Below are 19497 nucleotides of genomic sequence, written 5' to 3'. Positions count from 1 at the left end.
AAAGATCCTCCAACATAGCCCCCTCTCCTCAGCCCCACCCCCAAACAATATAAAATCCCCCTGAAAACCTCTGTACACTTCCCAATAACCATTACTGTATGTAAACACTGGTCAAAGTTTGTAACTTACAGCCCCTCCCCCAGGGATTGTGGGGGAGTAAGTCATCCCCAAAGACATAGTTATTATGGTTTTCGACTATGTTGAACAAAATGGCTATCTCAAAATTTTGATCCGTTGACTTTTGGAAAAAATGACCGTGGGAGGGGGCCTAGATGCCCTCCAATTTTTTGGTCACTTAAAAAGGGCACTAGAACTTTTAATTTCCGTTAGAATGAGCCCTCTTGCGACATTCTAGGACCACTTGGTCGATACGATGACCCCTGGGAAAAAGAAAAAAAACAAAACAAAAAAAAACAAACAAATAAACACGCACCCGTGATTTGTCTTCTGGCAAAAAATACAAAATTCCACATTTTTGTAGATAGGAGCTTGAAACTTCTACAGTAGGGTTCTCTGATACGCTGAATCTGATGGTGTCATTTTCGTTAATCCTACGACTTTTAGGGGGTGTTTTCCCCTATTTTCTTAAATAAGGCAAATTTTCTCAGGCTCGTAACTTTTGATGGGTAAGACTAAACTTGATGAAACTTATATATTTAAAATCAGCATTAAAATGCAATTCTTTTGATGTAGCTATTGATATCAAAATTAATTTTTTTAGAGTTTTGGTTACTATTGAGCCGGGTCGCTCCTTACTATAGTTCGTTACCACGAACTGTTTGATAGGAGTAATAATCGAGTTGAGTCACAAAACCTGTTTGCTCAGGAATTTTTTACTTATTTCTTGTCACCAAGCCAAAAAAGTGTCTGAGTTGAAGACTAACTAATATATATATATATATATATATATATATATATATATATATATATATATATATATATATATATATATATATATATATATATATATATATATATATATATATATATATATATATATATATATATTATGAAGAAACACCCTCAAAATGTTGTAAATCCAGATGAAGTGTCTCCGTTTCTGTTTGTATATAATGCGGATACACTTCCCCCAATTTCACATTTAAATGTTTTTTTTTTGTGTGTGACGGATGCTTTAAAGCTACCGCTTCAACCCCCTCTTGAATCTATTTTTTAAGAAGGGCCCAAATCGTGCACAAACATGAATTTAATATGTCAATTAGATCTGAGTTGATACTATCAGCTGTAATCTTATTGAGTGGATCTCCACATTCAGCTCGAAGAATCGGGCGAGGCAGAATCGGGCAAGGCAGAGTTAGGTAGGAAAAATCTGATAATGCAGGGGGTGAACCAGCTCCACTTTGTCCTGATCCTCTTCTTCGGGATCGTTGTGAGTATTTTGCGGAGAAATGGATAGAAGGGGATATCTTCCATGCCTGATAGTATGTCCTAGAGGGTTTTAGGGAAAAGATGGTCCACCCATGCGAAACCATCCTCCTCTTCAGGTAAAATTTGGTTCTAGAGTATGCCTGTCTTAGCCTATCGGCATCCTCCACTTCACTTTCACTGTTGTAAAGGAGTGAAATGGAGGGGGAATTGGTGTCTGCTACCTCCCTTTCGACCGTATTTGGTGTAAGTTGGTTTTCCACCCAATCCGAAAAATCTGCATTAAGACCGAAATAACTCACAAAGCGTCTAAATGAAAATGTAGTGTCGAGGAGAGCAACACTAACAGGGTTTATCTCCTCACAGAATAAATTTACCGCCTCCCACTCACTTACCGTACTAGCACAGAGACAGTCGCGAAATTTCATTGGCGGTGACAAAATATGAGTCTCCATGCCATCGCTGGAGGGCTCTTGACCTCGCGATAGTACAGCTAAGTGAACCTAAAAATTCATAGCAATTCATTTTCTCTTTGAAAAACTTGTGATTTTCGTCTTGAAACGAATGTATTTGGCTGAAATAGAACATATTATTGGTATGTAAACCGAATATATTATTAAATTTGAATACATAGATTATAGTCCTGGCAACTCCCAGAGATGGCTGCTTGCATAGATATCTGGGGGGTCATGGTTACTGGCAACTTGGACGCATTAAGCCCCAATGGGGGGTAGTGGCTGCTTTCCGGTAGAGACCCTGTACTACTACTTAAAAATTCATCGACCGAAAATTATTCCGTAAATGAGGATCGTTATAGTTCTATTTTCGAGGGCCAGCATAGTTCCCTGTTATTAAGCAGAAAACATAAAATATAACCCTGTTTTTGAGGGCCATCATAGTTCCCTGTTATTAAGCTAAAACAAGAGCTAAGAGCTTATATGGCACTTTTGACGATGCCGGAAGAGCCAAGAACTCATATGACATGAGCTCTATCAAAATTCTAAGGATCAATAGATTGATTTAAAAGGAAATAATAGGTTTAATGCCGGTCGGGATTTAAAATAAGAGCTCTGAGACACGAGGTCCTTCTAAACAGCAAAATTCATTAAGACCCGATCACCCGTTCTTAAGTTAAAAATACCTCAGTTTTTCTAATTTTTCAAAATTAACACACACACACCCATCCCCCCAACTCCCCCAAAGAGGGCGGATCCGTTCCAATTATGTCAATCACGTAACTAAAACTTGTGCTTATTCTTCCCATCGAGTTTTATCGCGATCTCAGCACTCTAAGCATTTTCCAAGATTTGTGTTTTCCCCCTCCCACCCCGTATGTCCCTGATCTGATTCGAACTGGAAATGGAATATTTAAGACATAAAATCTTTCTATATGTCAAGTTTCATTAAAATCTGATTACCCATTCGTAAGATAAAGATACCTCAATTGTTACGTTTTCTAAGATTTCCGGTTTACCCCTCCAACTCTCCCCAGTGTCACCGGATCTGGTTGGGATTTAGAATGACAGCTGTAAAGCACAAGATCCTTCTAAATATCACATTTCATTAAGATCTGATCCCCCGTTCGTAAGTTACAAATACCTTATTTTTTCTAAATTTTCCAAATTACTCCCCCCAAATCCCCCAAAGAGAGTGGGTCCAGCCTCGTTATGTCAGCAACGTATCTTGGACTTTTGCTTATTCTTCCAAACAACTTTCATCCTGATCTCTCCACTCTCAGCCTTTTCCGAGATTTCCAGTTCCCCACGCCCACACTCCCCCCAGTGACACTGGATCTGGTTGGAATTTAAAATAAAAGATCTGAGTTATGAGATCCTTCTAAATATGAAATTTCATTAAGATCCAGTCACTTCTTTGTAAGTTAAAAATACCTCATTTTTTCAAATTTCTCAAAATTAACCATCCCCCCATCTCCCCGAAGAGATAGGATCTGTTCCGATTATTTCAGTCAAGTATCTATGACTTGTGCTTATTTTTCCCACCTAGTTTCATCCCGATGCCTCCATTCTAAGCGTTTTCAAAGATTTTAGGTCTCCCCCTCCAACTCCCTCAATGTCACAGGATCCGATCGGGATTTAAAATAAAAGCTCTGGGACACTATATCCTTCTAAATATCAAATTTCAGTAATATCTGATCGCCTGTTCAAGAGTTAAAATACCTCATTTTTTCTATTTTTCTGAATTAACCGTCCCCCCACTCCGCCCCCCAGATGGTAGAATTGGGGGAAAAACTGTTTCTAAATCAATCTGTTCTGATCCCTTTTACGCCAGCTGAACTTCGTCGTCCTAGCTTATCTGGAAGTGCCTAAACTACCAAAACCGGGACAGACAGACCGACAGACAGACATAATTTGCAATCACTATATGTCACTTGGTTAATACCAAGTGCCATAAAAAACAATACCCCTGTTTTTGTTTTTGAGGAGCAAACTCCTTCCCAATAGCATTGAAAAAGGTTCCCCACTCCCTTGAATTTTTGCCGTGATTCTTAAATAATTACACTTATAGGAGGGCAAAATGTAAAAGTGTCCATGTGTGGGGTGTTGGTTGCTTCTTCTTTGCCAGGGAAATATTCTGACAAATCCTCCAAAAATTGGTAATCCTGTTTATTTACGTTGTTTTTTTTTTTGCCAGAGAAGTCGATCAGCAGCTGGTCAATTCAAGCTGGATCATCAATGGGAACCTGTAAAAAAGAAAAACAATTTATTTTCCCTTGAAACACTTATGGTTTCGTCCTGAAAAAAAATGTTAAAATTAAGCTAAAGGCACTCATCCTTGAGTCATCTTTGACAAAAGATATTTTCTTTTTAAAAAGGGTAAATTATTTTCATCGTGATGAATAACCTATTTAATTTTTTGAGAACCAGGGCCCCTCAGACCCACTCCTTCTCCCTAGAACTATTGAACAAGGTCCCCAACAACTCAGCTAATTTCCCATTGAAATGGTACGGTTTTAGCTTAAAGAAAAATAATTTATTTTCATCGTGGTGAAAAAGCGTTTTTTAGGATTGGCAATGTCCTCATCCCCAAAGGCCTTGAACAAGGGCCCCCTCGATATTCTACCTTCTTCAACATCCTTGTTATGCGTACAAACATATAAAAATGACCTCGTTATTGGTATAACTTTTTTATCTATGAGTGTCAATAATTGCACTTACGAAGGGACTGATTATCTCCTCATCATGACTTTGTAAGAAAAAATGCCAAGTATCTTCACTTTGTGGTTGGAGAAGCGCAGAGGTGCCCATGTTCTCGCCTTGCTTGGGGGAAGCAGGTCTTAAAGGTCCTGCTTCCATGTTTTGCATACTAGGACCATCTCGCCTAGGTCCTGCATTTTCGCTTTGTATGTTTGCCTCTGCTACATTGCATACCCTATGTTTATTTGGGGGAGCAACCCACTCTTGGAAGGTGTTTTCCTGAAATAAAGATTAAAGTGTTTTCATTTTCGAAATAATTGAGCCTTAAAAATCGTACGTTTGACATTTCTTGTCCTCCTTTTAAATTTAATACGAATAACTGTTTTAGTTTTCCAAAATATTTGCCCTTAAAAATCTTAGCTTCAACATAATTGATCTTCCCCTTAAATTTAACTCGAATAACAGTTTTAATTTTCCATATGATTGACCCTTAAATATTTTAATTGGGTTTTAATTAAAATCGAATAAGTATATTAGTTTTATTAATAATTAACCTGAAAAATCTTAGTTTCATCGTACATTTTGTTCTCCTTAAATTCAACTTGAATAGCTGTTTTAGTTTTTCTAATAGCTCACGCTTGGTCCCCGCCCTCTTTCCTCAAAATAAAAATTGACTACTTAAACTAGAGCTAGCCACATTTTCCTATGAAAATAGTAATCATAGCCTCTCCTTTTTCTCTCAAAAACAAAAGATTCAAGGTAAATGAAACACACTTTTACATAACTATTTTACTGAAAATTTGTCAATTTAGCAGAGAATGGTAGTATTCCTCTTTCTCAATTAGCTAGATGCAGACCAGTTTTGACAAAGTGTGAACTTTGTGAGAACTAGAAAACTGTAAATAGCGGGGAAGGGAAAAAGTTTTTTCTGTTTATTTTATAGAGAATTTTATGAGAATTTTATCAGTTCCAAATTGAGTGTACTCAGATCCCTTTTTTGGGGGAGAGGGGGTTAGTGCGATCCTTAACATGATTAGAACCTTACCTGAAAATATGCTCGGATCCAATTCTTTAAAAGAATCTTATTTCATGAGTCATCTCGAAAGCTAGACTGATGGCTCTTCAGGTTTGGATGTGGGGTTTATAGCTTCAGGGAACAAACAAAATTACCCGGTCTATTACCCGAAAAAAAAGTAGCAAACTCATACACATCGATGCCGAAAACCAATAGATGTCTAGACCTCGTAACGGGACCTCTTTGTTACTATTGAAAATCAATAGGTGACGGTACACCCTTGTTTTCTAACAATACTGAAAATAAAGTTTGAAAATCCAAACAAAGGCTTGTGTAAACCTCCACAAATAAACCTATATCATCTACATAAGTGAAAATTAGTCTATGATCAATTTTTAATTAAAGTCACATCTTGGGGGAAAAATATCTTGACTGACGTGGCCCTCAGGATTTTTTTACCTAACCCACTTTGGTTTTTAAACATGTGCATAAGTAAACAAATACGTAACAACCAAAGAAAACAACAATCCGTATAGTATTAAGTAACATCCAGGTTTACATAATCAATAATCAAAAGCACCTGCTGGCTGCTAGGGACCCAAACTGGTTGTCATGGCGCTCTGGCCAAATTTGTTATGGCCCCACTACTTAAAACAGAAAAGGGGCATATTCAAGTGCATTTTATTCAGTACATTCAGGTTTATCCAGTACGTATAAAGAAAACATAAATGGAAAACATTCAAGGACAATGTGATATTGACCTGGTTGCATATTCAAGGTCAAATTTTTGGACTAAATCTACTGGCTAAGTCAGTCAATCCATGCTTCTCAAAAAGGATCATTTCTAAAAAGGTATGCGCTTTCACAACTTAAAACAATTTCTTCTTCACTCATTACGTCACTTTAAATCAATTGTTCTTATGTAAAATATGTTGGTTAACCAAACCTTTCAATTTAAATTTTTAAATATTTTTATTAGAGATTTTAAATTTTTAGATTTTAATTCGCTCTTTGTTTCCAGTATGTAAAGCAGATTTTCTCTTTATTTTTTTTTATTTGAAGAAAAAGCGAATATTGAAATAGAAAACCTGTCTGTAATCATTTATAAAAGATAGATGATAAAGAAGTAAATATGCACAAATAAATAACAAAAAATACAGAAAACCGATCAAAAATGGGAGTTTTCAAGGCCAAACCAAATACTTCATAACACACAGCAAATAATTCAGGAGGACAACCACCTCTCTTCTTCAGCGCAGAGGACAATCGGGAGGAAAATCCTCACTTTTGATGGTTTTTCTTTATTTTTTATCATTTATTATCGCAGGTTAATGTGGTTTAAGAAATTATCCTTAAAAATAAGCCATCATTTTTGTCTTTCACGCCTAAAGATTGCAAATGAAATTTCAATACTATCGAGACAATTGCCAAAACCTTTTGGTAAGCTGTTCTCGAAGAGAGGAGTAGGAGGGCAACAAAAATCTGGTGAATCGAAAATTTAATCGAACAGGCATTGCCCTAATGATTAGCCGAAGGGCAATATAGATCTTCCAAAACAATGTTTGATTGAGCATCCGTGGTCCTGATGAAGAACCGAAGGGCACTTTATGTCCAGCAAATCAATTTATGATTATACCTGTATTCTCCTGATGAAAAGCAGGAGGACAACAAATGAAATATTTAGGGCTTCCTATTGGTGACACTCTTAAAGCAACTAGAAGGCTCTTGGTCCTTCATTTCCAACGTCGAACAGCAACTGCATACGGAAGCTTGGTAGCAAACAAACTTCGACTCAACCGTAAACTGTTAGCGAAACTTTACAATGCTTCTGCACTCCCGAATTTCCTATACCCTGCACCTTTTTGGCGTACGTTTGCGATAACCGAGACGAAGGAACTTCGGCGAATCTATTTCCGGTATGCCAAATACCTGCTTGCCCTTCCACCATGGTCAAGCAACTCCTGGGTCATTAAAAGATACGGCATCATAGACCCGAATGCTTCTATCAGAGAAAGCATAGAAGCTTATAATAGTAGAATTGGTCGGCACCCATGGAGCGCTATTTTGATTCAATGAATGTTTCGCTTTTGTATGTTTTAATTGTTTTTAAGTAAGGTGAAGTGTTGCAAAGTTTTTTGTGTAGTTTTTTAGGTCATTTTCTTTTTCCTCTTTTCTTTTATTCACATTATACTCCGTTTTTCATGTGTATTATAATGAGTTATAAATAAATTCAATTCAATTCAACATAGATATGGTGAATTAATGCTTAGTTGTTGGCCTGATGATCGTCCTTTTTATGGCAGTGGACAGTGGTGATTTACATACTTTTTTGATTCTAATGTTTGTGCTACATAGATTTTTGAAATCCATTTTTTTCGTTATACTATTTTAAACACAGCCAGATAAAGTTAGCTGACAAAATCGCAAAATTTTTAACTTGAAAGCCTACTGACAATTATATCTAAAGATTCTTGCTAACCTAATTTTGTATGCAACATTTTTCTTCGGTCAAAATGTAAATAATTAAGCGTTAATTCGTGTTACTTTAATTGTTTGTGATAGATATTGAGGATATTTCAACGATCATCAAATTATTATAACTTACTTTTTTTTTTAACTATTTTTGTCACTTGGCCCTTCAAGAAATCATAGATAAACTGAAACCCATAGATAAACAAAAAAAACTCATGAGTTTATTAAATTCAAGATCGCAATAAACTCATAGCAATCGAGTGTGAATAGAAACTATAAAACAAGGCGGCTTTCGTTAGGGTAAATACCCCTATTTAGGCCAAGGGGTCGGGAATCCTCTGCCAGTTGTAGATCATGGGCACCACCACTTATGCCCAGTGACTCAAGTCCGAAGTTCTTCTTGGCACAACATAGGGCACACATCTCATACGCGGGCTTGTGTACAAAATTTGTGAGAGCAGATCCCTTGAAGCAGGAAAAAAGATTACTAGTTGTCCCCTTTGTCAATAGAAGGAATAAAGTAGATTGTAGTTTTGATTTTAGAAAAAAATAAACAATGTATGCCATTTCTAATAAAAAAGAATGTACTACAATTTGTCTTTTTCCAATGTTACACAACATAAAAAATAAGAAAGGGAAATTTATTGGATTCATTTTTTTTTTCTTTGATCAAATTACAATTCCAGTAAACAAGGGGTGAAATCTAATACAATTGGAAGGAAAATTGAGGAAAGATGAAACTTCTTCATCATTTGAAGCTAAGCAAATAATACGAACCATAAAAGTTTAGCTTTGTACATATGTTGGAAAATTACAGGTGACAATGAATTTTTTTATACTGATTTCCAGATCAAAGAAATTATTTTTCGCTCGAAATTGTTTAATCTTTAGGATTTTTGGTGAATTTGATTGTCTTTTTTTTTTATAATAAATATAGCTCATATTTCTGCTATATTCTTGTAATAATTTGACATGGGATGTATTTTTTGTTATAGTCCTCAAAATAATATGTTCAAAAAATCAATGGTTCCTTCAAACAAATTTACGAGGGTGTTGTGACAAAACGTGACTTTTCAATTCTAAGAACCACCCTGTTTTAGACAAATCATTTTCTGAATCATCTTCTGGAATGTCCTTATTTTAGCTGCGTTGAAACTGAGATTTTGGTCTTCATCCTTGCTAATTTCGTTTGAACCTAGGTAAGGATAAAATAAAACTACATTAAGGCTACATATATATATATATATATTAATAATTACTTCTTTTAGATCAGATGTTTCCGCGTGATGAGGAATTTCCTCTGTGGAAAATGTTTTTTTTAGAGTGATTTTAGAGTTGTTATTTGTGGGCATACTATCTTCATCAAGGATGCCAAAGGGCGTGTTTTTAATAAGCTAGGAATGGGTACGGGTATTTATTTTAAAGCTTTCAGGGAATATTGAGAGGGATGTTAAATTGAACCAAAAGACGCTATGTATATCCAGCTGGTCAAAAGGGTGCATCTGCAATATGTGAAAAACGGTGAACAACTTTCAGTTGAAACTTTTAGGGAATATTTAGGAGGATGTTGAACTAAGTCTAAAGAGACTATATTCATGCTGGTTGTTAAAATGGTGTATTTGCAGAATCTCAGGAACTGTTAAGGATATTAAGCTGACACTTTAAGGGAATGTTGAGAGGTATGTTGAACTAAATGCAAACTCACTATGTACATCTTGGTTGTCAAAAGGGCGCATCTCTAGTATCTCAGGAATGGCCAAGGGTACAAAGTTAAAACTTAAAAGGAATGTTGAAGGGGATGCTTATCTGGTTTAAAACATATCAAGTACATACATTTTTCCAAAAAAGTGTCTCTGCATGTTGAACTAAAATCAACGGACATTATGTGCATCCAGGTAGTTAAAAAAGCATACATGCAATATCTCAGGAATTGAACCCATTCAGCGGAACCCTCATTTAACTTAACCCTGTGCAACTGAGCCTATTCTACTGAAGCTTTGTGTAGCACAACCCCCGTTTGGCACAACTCCCGTTTAGCTGAAATCCCTTACAACTTAATTCCAGTTCAACTCAACCCCCGCTTAACTGAACCCACATTCAACTCTAACCCTGTACAGCAGAACCGCATCAATCTGAACCCCAAATAATTCAGCCTTCATTAAACTCATTCTCCGTGTAATTGAACCCTCATTTAACTCAACCCTATTTAACTTACCACAATTTCCCTATTTAAGTCACCGGGAGCTCATTCCCCGTTTAACTGAAACCTACTTCAAATTAACCGCCATTTAATTCAACCATTATGTAAATCAATCGCCATGTAATTAAATTTTCGTTTAACCCAATCCTGTTTTATTCTACCCTATTTAACTCAACCCCATTTAGCTCAAGCCTCCTTAAATCAACAATATAATTAGAAAGTTTAAATCAACCCGTTTTGTTGGAAATGATAAAAATTGACTGGAATGAAATGATCTTTATTCATTGATTATGTCTTATATAGGTGCTTTTTTATGCTCTTTGAATGCCAAACTATTCCTCCTCCCCCACCCACTAAAAGGGTGTATGTGCATGTTGAACTAAATCAAAAGACACCATATGTATTCAGGTAGGGAAAAGGGAATAGCTGTAATATCTCAGGAAGGGTTCCCGTGCAACTCAACCCACATTGAACTCATCCCTCGTATAACTGAGCCATCGTTTAACTAACCCCCTTTTGACTCTACCCTCGTGTAATTTAGCCCTCGTTGAACTATACCCTACTTCAACTCGACCCCCCTGCTACTCAACCCTCATTCAACTCAAACCTTATATAACTCAATCACCATTCAATTCAACCCTGTTAGACTCTACCCTATTCAAATCAACCCCGTACAACTTAAGCCTCTTCAAATCAACAATTTAGCTAAGGAATTTGATTCTTCCCGTCTTGTCGGAAGTGATAATAGTTGAAGACCATGAAATGGTCTTCTTTCATTGGGTATATCTTATGCAAGTGATTTTTTTATCCTATTTAAATGCAAAACTATCCCTCCTCTCCCCCTCTAGATAACGATAATTTATCCTTCAGTCTCAAATATTTGAAATTAAGAAAACTTCTCATGCCCAGGACCCGAATACGCTTGAATGTTATGGTTGCAGTAATAACCACAACCTAGTGTAGAAGGAAAACACATAAGATGTTAAAAGTAGAATAGTCAAGGCCCAGGGTGCTATTTCTCAGTTGAAAAAAGTTTAGAAGACTAGGAAGAATGCGATTATAATAATTGAATAATTATTAGAATAATTAGAATAGAAAATAGATTAGAATATTGAAAAATACAGTGATGACAGGGCTCAACTAAGGTTCTGAAGCATGTTCGCTGCTAAAAATGGAGAAAGATTTGCTAGATCTTTCCCAGAGAAAATGCCTAGGGATTGTTCTGGGCATCCGACTGACTTACAGTATTTCCAACAGCAGGAAGTACGAAAACTGTGGTTCAATCCACTTTCTAGGTCTACAACAAGATAAGGGTTGAGAAGGCTAGTACATGATCTACGGATGAAAGGTGACAGATTTCCAACGAATATCCTTTTCGGCCCACCGTTCAAGGATAAACAAAAAGCAGGACTTCTTCGGTTGGGGTGGGAGGATTTCGTAAAGAAAGATTTAAGGTAAATAGAAACTTGCTGTGAGGGTGTAAAGAGGGAGACTTGGAATATATTGGGGATAGAGGAGAAGCATAGTAAGCTGTGTTTGCTTCAGGTGTTTTGGTGCTGCAATGAGTTGTTAGTAGTCTTAGTAATAGTATCATCCGATTGCAGAAATATTAAAGCTTACTATAAGTGAAGGAAGATAAGAGCTTAATTCCTTTTCCCCTCGGCACCCCTTTCTATATTTAGCTGAAGACTTGTGATGAGCTAGACAGTTTGGGATTTGGAATGCGCTCTTTTTTACACATGGCACTCCCTCCCCGCCTGTACAATGAACTGTTGTTCCTCCATTTATCTTGTACGGACTACCTGACTCTTCAGGAACGAATGCACCCCCATGCGACGTTACTTTCTCTAAAACTGGGTAACTCGATATATAATTTTTTGATACTTTGAAATAGATTCCACTAGGTCCACTACGTCCAAGTGGTAAAGTCATATTTGACTTAGCCACATGCAATAAAATGGCAGAAAATGCCACTTTCCGTGCTAAAATCTTTTGGTCACTTAAAACCGACCCTAAACCTTGTAATTTCCGTTCAACTGCGTCCTAGCCTGACTTACTAGTACCATTGGATTGATACGATCCTCTCTCAGAAAAATAGACACATCTGCAATCTTTCTTCTGGGGAATTTTTTTTTTGCAAGACTGCACATTTTATAGATAGGAGCTTTTGCCCTCTACAGTATGATTTTCTGATATGCTGAATCTGATAGTGTGATTTTCATAAACATTCCTTGTCTTTTTGAGATATTTTCCCTCTTATTAGAAAATTAGGAACATAATGCAAGGACTTTAGCTTTTATTGGGTAACAATAAACTTATGGAATTATGCTTGTTTTGAATCAAACAGTACGTAATAAATAAACTTTAAATAATGAGCGATATGGCTTAATAGTAACCGAAGTTCTAGAAAATTAAATTTTTGAAATCAATAGGTACCTCAAAAGAATGTTCTTATTATTACTTGATAAATAAGATTTATCAAGTTCAGTATTAATCTTTAAAATTTACGACCCTGGGAAAATTTGCCTGATTTTCAAACAAAGAGAGCAACACCCTTTAAGAATCAAAGATCCTTAATGAAAATTCCACCCTCATAATCAGCGTATATGAACAAATAATCTAACAGTAGAGATTCCAAGCTCCCATCTATAAAGATGTGGAATTTTTTTTATTTTTTTGCCAAAAGAAAGATTATGTATTTGTGTTTATCTGTTTTTGTCTATTTTTTGTTTGTTTGTTTTTTCTCAGGGGTGATCGTACCGATCAAGTAATTCTATAATTTACTATGAGGGCTTATTCGAATGAAATTATAAGTACTAGTGCCTTTTTAAGTGGCCCAATAGATTGAAGAGCAACAAACAGTAGTGGCGGAGTTCCGGAGCCTACAAGCACAAAATTTGAGTATCCGGTTCACACCTCATGTGCATACTCCAACAGACACAAAATTTTCATATTCCAACAGGAACGCCCGAGGCTTTAAAACTATACCCTAAACTTTGTTTGCATGCTCCTACAGGCACAAAATTAGCATAGTATAAGAGGTACATAATTTGCATACTTACATGAGTACATATTTTGATCGTACTACTTAGGAGGACGGGCACAAAGAATTTGGAAATACCCATTTATAAGCTTCCTACCTTGAGTGAATATAAAGCGGGATTTTTAAACGCAATTTTAATACTAACTAAATTTTAATTAATCAAAAAACTACAGGTCTGCCATCCCTTTTTTCTTGTGACGCGCATTTGGGAAAAGTAAACCGGTGAACGTCTGTCCCCAAAGAATCAATTATCTATGGTATTCTTTAGAGAGAACTTATGATCATCTATATCCTACCTCCAAGGGTCTCCAATGCCCCTACCCCAAGTTTTTGTCCTTCCGACAAACTTAGGGTAGTTAATAAATTCCGTGTGTTTTACTTGCTGTCTGAATACCAAAAATTTAATAAAAGAACTTTTTTAGTACAACAATCTCATCTAGTTGGTAAGCTCTGAGTCTTTAAGTCACCGCCTGGGTATAAATAAAATTTAATGCGAGCATTTTTGAGTTCAACAAACTCAACTAGCTGGTATACTTTGAGTGTTTTAGATGCTGACTGAGTAACAAAAATTTAATAAATGCACTTTTGAATACAACAATTGCCGCTCGTTGGTAAATTCCGAATGTTTTAGTTACCGACTGGGTATAAATGAATTGATAAAGGTACTTTTGAGGACAACAAACTCAGCTAGTTGGTTTATCCCGAGTGTTTTAGTTGCTGATTGAGTACCAAAATTTTAACAAAAGCGCTTTTAAGTACAACAAACTCAACTAATTGATTGGTTCCGTTTCTTTTGTACAAACAAATTAAGGCACTTACTAAAAACACTTTTGAGGACAAAAATCTGCTAGTTGATAAATTTCGCAGGTTTTAGTTACCGACTGTGTATATAAGATTTAATAAAAGCTCTTTCGAGTATGACAAACTCAGTTTGTTTGTATATTCCGAGTGTTCTACTTGCTCATTCAGTAACAAAAAATTAGTGAATGCACTTTTTGAGTACTACAAACTCAGCTAGTTGATAAATTAAGCGTGTTTTTCTTGCAGGCTGAGTCCAAAAATTTAATAAAAGGACTTATGAATACAACAAAATCAGCTAGTTAGTAAACTCCGTGTGTTTCAGTTACTGACTGAGTAACAAAATTTAATAAAATTTTTAAAATAAAATTTAATAAATTTAATTAAACATAATAAATTTAATAAAATTTAATTGAGTACAGATAACTCAGCTAGTTGATTAATTTTGAGTGTTTTAATTACGGGGCTGAGTCCCAAATAATTTAATGGAAACATTTTGAGTACAACAAACTCAACAAGTTGATAAAGTCTATGTGTTTTAACTGCTGACTGAACATATATTTCGAGTCTCTTAGTTACCGACTGGGTATAAAATTTTGTAATAAAAGCACTTTGTACACAACAAACTCAGCTAGTTGATAAATTCCTAGTGTTCTAGTTGGTGACTGAGCAACAAAAAAATAATGAAGATACTTTTGAGTACAATAAACACAGCTAGTTGATAAATTACAATTGTTTTAGTTATTGACTGGGTATTAAAGAATTAATAAAAGCACTTTTGAGTACAGCAAACTCAGCTAGTTTTTAAAAATTCCGAGTGTTATAGTTTCTGAATGGGTAAAAAAATCTTTCGAAAGCGCTTTTGAGCACAAAAATCTCAGCTGCACAATTCTGGAGATCTAACTCTCGCATATCCAACATCATAAGATTTGAATTTTTTCAGTACTAGTATAAGTACTACTTTTTCAGTATAAGTCAAATAATCTTACGAGAGTAAAACTACCACAAATCACTATCAATAAGTAAATGAAGCTCAAAACGAACAAAAATTACAATAAAAACCGAGTCAAACTCAAGAAGAGCTAAAATTAACATGGGAAGGGCCTTTAGCCCCTGTGCCGTCTCAAGACCAGAACACAATTTGCGCCTTACTGAATACAATATACGCTTGAAATATTTTCACCTTTCTTACTTTCATAAATGAAAAATTATCGAAACTAAAACGAAGAAATGTCGGTATATGTCAGTGTAACTGACATACGGTCATTTCTTTCTTTCATTAAAGCACAAACTGTGTTCTGGTCTTGAGAAGGTTAATCAAATGTAACACAGCTCAAAATTCAGTTGTGCTGTCATCTATAATTGGAACCAAAAATATGGCAGTGCTTGATATAGTGAAAGTATGTCAACATCTAGAATTTGAAATGTAAATTTCTGAAAGTTTTTGGATTTTTTCTTTTTTATGCGGCTGCCTCCGTACCGCTGTGTGGCTGGTCATCGAAAGTAGTTAGTTTATTGTATGTTTTTTGATCAATATTAATTGCGCACTGAAAGGATAAACATTTATGCACTATTTAAAAAATGAAGATGAAGTATTTTAGGAGAGTGTCTGCACATGATAGCGTTATTGTAGCATTGAATACTGACAAAGACAAATATTTGAACTTCGAAACAAGCACTTATGGTAACACCACTGGAAGCTTTTGCATGCTTAGTCATGACTGTGATACATTAGATTTATTTGGAGTACCGAACAAATTTAACTCTTATGATGGTGGATATTTGAGAGTGAGATCTCGAGATATAATATCAAATGAAGAGAATGCCAACAAAACAAGAATAGTTGATGACGAGGGGTATCTTCTTGCTAGTACTTGTGGTATCTTACTTATTTATTAACAAATGAACTAACATTATTTTTACACAATACTAATAAGGGGGTTTAATGCCAGATTTGCTTTTTTCCCTCAATCAGACTATCTGTCTTGGCTTTTTCTACAGGTAGCCATGGTTTGATGCCCACAACTTTTCTATTTTAACTCAAATTACATCATGTTACTCAGTGATAAACCCTATCACCAGCTTTCAAGTGTTAGCATTCAACAGAAGGTCCAAAGAAGACAGGCGTACTCCTATACAATTATAATTAACCATATCTTGTCTACAAGCCGGTACAGTCACCTGTGTAAAAATAGTGTAAAAATAGACATTAAAATTGCAGGCAAAATAAAAAGGGCAATGACAGATAATATCACCAAAGAATTTAAAGACGAATTGGTGAAAAAATTGCCAGCAAACGTTACTACTACCTTCGAAATTTTAAGAGATACAATCGATATCTCTTGCATTACTTTGGTATTATTTCCATTATTTTTTAGGGTACACTAGCAACTACAACGTTTAGAATGTTTGTTCAAAAGCTCAGAGATGCAAGAACAGGAATTTTCTGACACGGACGCTTTAACTGTGCTTACAGGCGGTATACTAGAGTCTGAAATGCTTTAACTTATTTTTTTTAATACAGTAAACACCCCAGCTAATAAGCTTCAGACACGACACATCCACACAAATTCAAAAGCTTAATCCAAAAGTCCTAACAGACAACTAAATATTAAAATTCATTAGTTAAATCAAGTTAAATCACAAAATATCAATGTAAAACCCTCAAATAATAGACTTCAGACAAGATGCAAGCGAAATAAAAAACCTTAAGCCGGAGAATTCCAAGAAAAGAATTTGTTCTGAAATGATATTATGAAGCCTTTTTGAAATGCATTACTTGATATTGGGATGCGTATAAAGTTGAAAAACAATGTTAGGCATGAAAAAGACATATAGACAAAGCATACGGCCGAAAATTAATTGAAGTGTTAAGACAATCATACACTCAAACCATAAAAGGCTTAGTGCGATTCCCTTGACATTCCCAATACCTGGACAGATAGTTGGTTTTCTACAACAGCTGGTCATAGAAATAATCTATTGCTATACCTTTAAGATCTTTCTTTCTGAGGATTTATTGGCATCTCTTTGACAAATGTTTTGTTTCCAAGATTTTCATGGTTTAATTCCGAGAATTTCTTGGTCTTGTTTAATTAGTAAATCGTAAGAAAACGTTTAGGGTTGTATAATATCTCTCATAGTGTCCTCGAACATTGCTTATTTCTGAAAATTTTATGCTTTGTTTTCGAGAATTTCTCTGTCTTGTTAAATGAATCAAGCCTGAAAACCGTTTTGGGTTGTATCATTTCTCTCATAGTGCTGTCGTGATATTGCTTTAAATCTATTCGACTTCGACGTTCTAAGAAGCTAAGGTTATGGTTTTGATAAAATATGTACCTTCTTGTCTCAAACGGCTTATTATAATTAAAATAAATCTCAAGCGACCTAAATCAAGAAACTGATTACATCAAAATTCAAAATAAACAAGTTAAAATCATTTGGCTCTGTTAAAAACATGTGAGGTTATATCATTTTTCTCATAGAGCCATCATAACATTGCTTAAATACATTCGACTATATTATTTTTTATTAGAACATTCAAAGAAGCTGAAGTATACGTTTTTGAGAAAATATGTACCTTCATGTCTCAAACTGTCTATTATAGTTAAAAATATTTGTTGTACTCAAAACTGCTTTCATTAAATATTTTTATACCCAGTCGGTGACTAAAAGACTCGGAATTTACCAACTAGGTGAGATTGTTGTAGTCAAATTTGTTTTTATTAAATTTTCGGTTTTCCGCTCCCAAGTAAAACATGCAAAATTTATCAATTAGTTGATTTTGTTGTACTCAAAAGTGCTTTCGTTAATTTTTTTTACCAAATCAGCAACTAAAAGACTTGGAATATACCAACCAGCTGAGTTTGTTGAACTCGAAAGTGTTTTCATTAGATTTTTTGACACCCAGTCGGTAACTAAAAGAATCAGAATTTACAAACTAGGTGAGATTGTTGTACTCAAAATTGTTTTTAATAAATTTTCGGTCCTCACCATGCAAGTAAAACATACAAAACTTATCAATTAGTTTAATTTGTTGTACTCAAAAGGGATCTCGTTAAATTTTTTTTTCTCAGTCAGCAACTAAAACACACAGAATTTACCAACTAGCTGGGTTTGTTGCTTTCAAAATTACTTTCATTTATTGTTATATATGTCCAGTATGTAACTAAAACATTCGGAATTTATCAACTAGCTGATTTTTTCAAGTCAAAAGTGTATTTTTAAGTTTTTGGTACTCAGCCTGCAATTAAAACACACATAATTTATTATCTAACTGAGTTTGTCTGTTCAAAAGAACTTTCATTAAATTCTTGACGCTCAGTCAGGAACTGAAACACTTGAAATATATCAACTGCTGGAGTTTATTCTCCTTAAAATTGCTTATATTAAATTTTTAATATTCAGTCAGAAACTAAAACACTCGAAACTTAACTACTAGCTGAGGTAGTTATATGCAAAAGTGCTTTCATTTAATGGTTTCTCTAGGTGCATTGTTTGATTCAAGGTTCTTTCTAGCATTTAAAATTATACATATCCTTAAAACAGGTCATTTGCAAGAAAAATACTTGATTTAAGTCAAACATTTTTACCAATTTAACAACCTATTGTCTTATGGCCCACCTTCCAAAAATATTTACTTGACAGAATTATTTGCTAATAAAATCTCAAGTTAACGAGGAAATCGTTTCAAAGTGCCTATGTCAACCTCACCGCCATACCATGTCCAGTTCTAATATGAGCCAGTAACAATGCCATTTTAAGACATGAAAAAAAGCTGAAAATCTTCTAAGTTAAAACAAAGTAAAAAAAGTGTCACTACTAAACATTATTTTTCAAATAGGAAAAACCAAGACTAAAATATCTATGTCATCTTTATTTTTTATTTCGAAAATATCACAAGTGATTTTCTTTTTTTGTAAGTATATTTATAGTTGTTTTAAGACAAGTAAAAAATTATGAAAAGATTTCATAAGTTCCAAAAAAATACGTAAAAAAAGTCAATATAAACATTAATTTTCTAAAAGCAAAAATTATGACTAACATATTTATTTCATTTTCATTTCGTATTTCTAAAATATTGCATGTGAATTTATTTTTTTATAAGTACACTTAATGTTTTTTTAACACATGTAAAAAAAGACAATTTCCCCCAAAAAAAGTTGAAGAATGTCAAAATCAATAAAAAATTGAATAAAAAAATGAATTAAATAAAAGTTCAAAATCAGCGGTAGGCAAATATTTGGGTGAGGGGCATTAGGGACTCTAGGTGGTGGGACATTCCCTCTTAAAAATGGCATAGTAATTGACTCATTCGGGACATAAATTCGCTGGTTTACTTTATCCAAGCGCGCGTCGTAAGAAAAAAGGGCTAGCAAACTTATCGCTTTCTGTTTCATTGAAATTTGGTTCGTATAAATACAGTTAA

General features: G+C 34.7%; 1 protein-coding gene across 1 annotated transcript in view; it reads right to left on the bottom strand.

Annotated features, from left to right (window-relative positions):
• Positions 1-19497, bottom strand: part of LOC136028638 (transcription factor sox-3-like) — a 34749-nt gene that overhangs the window by 3424 nt on the left and 11828 nt on the right. The window lies entirely within an intron of this gene.

Source organism: Artemia franciscana, chromosome 7 (genome assembly GCF_032884065.1).
Source record: "Artemia franciscana chromosome 7, ASM3288406v1, whole genome shotgun sequence".
Classification (NCBI taxonomy): Eukaryota; Metazoa; Arthropoda; class Branchiopoda; order Anostraca; family Artemiidae; genus Artemia; species Artemia franciscana.
Note: the sequence above shows the minus strand (reverse complement) of the source record. Positions and strands in the feature narration are given on the sequence as shown.